Genomic DNA, 3,691 nt, shown 5'->3' on the forward strand with positions numbered 1-3,691 from the left:
TATTTCAGAAGCTACAGAGCAGTGGCCTGATAAGGAACAGAGTGTGGCCTTGCAGCTCAGAATCTAAACCGGCACACACACACAGAGACATGTGCACAATTTGACCCTTCTTTAGGAAAATAAAGTTGCATCATGAAATGAAAATATGTTGATAAGAAATAAGGAACTGGCAATGAGAAACTGGAAAGTTCTTTGTCTTGGCTACTGCTTTATGACTCAGCAGCTGGGAAAGATTGATGGCTTGGGTACTTGGCCTTTTGTTTTGGTTCTGCTATTTTAATTGATATGAATCAGAAAGTCCCTAGACATAGGTCCTCATTTAAAGAAAATAAAGAAATAAAAGATTATTACCAACGTTCTTTTAAAGCAAATGCAGTTGTTAAATGAAAACATTGTGATGGTTTGTTACAATTTATTTACAGATTTATTGAAGATGTCCATATGTCACATCAGATGTCAGTTAAAATGGTCAATATGCTGTCTTGAAACAGTCGGTGCCTGGTGCCTAGACACTTAACACTGTCACTCCAGTCGTGCTTGTTGCTGCAAAATATTTAGACCTATCAATTGAAGCAAGCATTGTTGTTCTGGTCTGCTACGGTTGACATGTCCCGCTTAGCTTTCTGCCATATGGATGCCACTGTTGGTCCCTGGATTCCTTTGGTTTGGCTTAGGGTGAGTCTGTGTTACTGTATTAGTTCAGTTCAGGAGCTGGCTTTTGAATTACATCCCTCACATTTTGGTTCACTTTGCCGGGTGATCTTGAGTAAGGTGAGCTGAATTTCTCTCAGATTAAGTCAGACTGAAAGATGTTCTGCAGGAGTGTTTTTAACACCTACATCTACAAACAGATGTCCTGCCCACGGGACCAGGCTAGAGCTGGCTTGGAGCAAAACATACAAAACCTGCCAGACCAACATGGGTAGTGTGGATGCTGCATCCTGACCATCAACTGTTTTCCTCTTTGTGGATGTGCTTTTCTTGCACTGCGTTACTTGCTAACATAGACATCAGAACAAAAACCACAGCAAGGCAAGATGCAAGCACCTGGAGCCTGCCTTTTCTCTTGACTTCAGGTGCAGCCTCATAAGTAGTTTCTCGTGAAAGTTTAACACACCTCTAAAATGACTCTCCCTGCAAATGGAAGTCTCATTTTTCATCTTTTTCTCAGTTTCTTGCCTGTCGCTTGAATTCCCCCAGTATTTCTTCTCTCTGTGCTTTCAAACCATGTTTCCTTTCCCTCACTTCTTGTTTGCTACCATCTCTTTCCTAGAACATTGCTCCCACCCAGAGGTGCAATCTGTCTTTTAAAACTTTTTTAAAAAAGCTTTTATAAAAAGCTGTTTTTAAAGCTCTTCCCAGAAGAATCTCTTCCAATGCTTCACTACCCTTCCATTATTTTTTTTAATGTTCCTGTCTCCTCTCCTCCAGTGTTTAACCTGAGCCTTTCCTGTGCTCATTTTAACTGCGTTAGGACTTGTCCTATCCATAGCTGACTGAAGAGACAATCCCCTTCTCTTTGTAGTAGTCTTCCAATGTAACGGCTATCCCTTAAGTTTGGTTTTTTCCCACCTGTACTAGCTTGTCCATCCAACCTCCCCATAAGTCACCTTTTCTAGACTACTTTGTGTTCTCATTACTGTTTTCTAGACCCTCTTGGGTGGGTCGACATCTTTCCTAGGTATTCAGATACAAACAGAGTAAAGTAGAAGCGTTTTTTTTTTAATTCAGCAGATTATGCTCAGGCTTTGCATGCCAACACTTGTGGGTTTTTTATTTTATATTGCATCACAATCTTTGTCTTTCTTACAACAGAATGATATTTGTCTCTTATGAGTCGCTGTAGTCTGCTGTCTTGTTTCCCATCCTGAATTTCTATATTTGATGTTTCCTGCCTGTGGGCAGTGTCTTGTACGTAATCTGATACATGACACTCCATCCTTCCAGATCACTACTCTATCCTGACGATGATATATTTAACCTTTGTTTCTCACATCCTAAACTAATATTTATTCTTCTTGCATCTGTAGTCTGATTGTTAAAATATCTTGAGGCAGTGTCATGCCTTACTAAAGGACAGATGTGACATCTGTGGTTTCTTTCCAACCTATCTTGAAGGCCTGTCAAAGGAAGTTAGCAATGTGATTTAACAATTCTCTTTTGGCTGCTAGTTAAGATTATCTTCGAGGTGCTTCTAATTAATTTGTTCTGGATTGTTTTCTCCAGAAATTTGAAGTTAAACTGACTCATTGTGTCTCTAATATTCTTACCTGTTGATTTTTGTTGCTTTGTTTTGTTTACTTTTTCCATTCTGGACACACTTTCATTCACATTCTCTCTCTCTGTCCCCTTCGCCCTGAAATCTTACTTGTCATTGCTATTACTTCTTGCATTTGACCCTCTCCGGTGAAGACTGATACCCTAAACATGGTAGCCTTCTGGATGTCATCTCTCATCTGTTTTTCTGTGTTGACTAGGGCAGCAAGGTTTTTTCTTGCTCTTGAACTGTAAACATATTGGTAATAAGAATTATTTTTATTGGTAACCAGTTTTTTTTTTTATTTGCATTACAATTCTATCTTAACCATGCTGATGATTCTCATACCTATGTACTTACACAGATTTTATACTTATTGCTAGCAATTTGTGTTTTCACATTCTATGCCTGTCTTGACAAATAAGTCTTGTGCTACAACTTCTGCTGTTTATTTTTACAGGGCACAAGCACATATTATCTTGTTGTATTGTTTTGTGGATGAACTGCTGCTGTGTCTCTCCTGTTAGTAGTGTCTCTTGTGAAGTCTCCTCTCTACCTGAGTATGTTCACATTTGTCTTCGTTACATTTATGAGCTCCCTCTCCTCCGATTTCATGAGGTTTAGTCAACTTGTCTTCTGAACTGGTTGCTCTCCATTTATCTAGAAACAAATCTAAATTATCTGCTGCCTTTTGTATTTTCTCCAAGTTTTTAATTAAAAAAATGCTAGTAAATTTTATTGAAATAAAAGAAGTATGAGTCTAAACAACAGTAAGCTTCCTGTCAATTCATGGGCCTTTGCTTCTTACGTCATGTGGCTATCAAGATACCACGTGTTGTTAGATTACCATTTCAGGCTCTTCTGTTTTATTTCCAAGTTGCTAGCTGTTTGATACGTAGATTTGAGATATCAAACAAATAATCCTGGTGCTGCTAAATATTTTTTAATGGCTTTGTTCTTGTTTAAACTGATTAGCCCTGCTAGTGCAAATGGCTTGTTCTTGCAACGTTTCAAACTCTGCTGACGGCCAACCACACATCTGTCATTGTGCACAGTGGATCTACTGTAGTGGAAAACATCAATTTAAAAAATAAAGAAAGGGCGTGCTTTCCGATTTACAGAATCACAGAATGCTTTGGGTTGGGGGAGGATATTAAAGATCATCTAGTCTAACCTCATCTCCATTTCTTGTCTGTAACCTGAGCCCATCCGTGGTTAGTCCAGATTTCATGTCACAAGTTGTTGGTACTGTGCAAAGATCAGATGCTGGATCCAAATTCTTCCAGCCATGGATTTATGTCCACCACTTGTTACAGCAATGAAAGTAAAAATGTTTAAAAGAATCACTGCATCAGAGATAACAGTTGTGTGGCTTGATCGACCTTGGCCATTAACTGTAAATGCCTCCCTTGCTGTTTTGAAAGGGGAATGCTG

At 38.9% G+C, this 3,691-nt stretch overlaps 1 long non-coding RNA gene across 1 annotated transcript; it reads left to right on the forward strand.

Annotated features, from left to right (window-relative positions):
- The first annotated feature begins 595 nt into the window (after positions 1 to 595).
- Positions 596 to 3,028, forward strand: LOC113476279. The gene is made up of 3 exons (XR_003397693.1): positions 596 to 675; positions 792 to 1,076; positions 2,718 to 3,028. It is a non-coding gene; the product is annotated as an uncharacterized LOC113476279 (long non-coding RNA).
- Positions 3,029 to 3,691: the final 663 nt, after the last annotated feature.

The sequence above is a fragment of the Athene cunicularia genome (assembly GCF_003259725.1).
Source record: "Athene cunicularia isolate RWA chromosome 2 unlocalized genomic scaffold, athCun1 chr2_part1, whole genome shotgun sequence".
Lineage (NCBI taxonomy): Eukaryota > Metazoa > Chordata > Aves > Strigiformes > Strigidae > Athene > Athene cunicularia.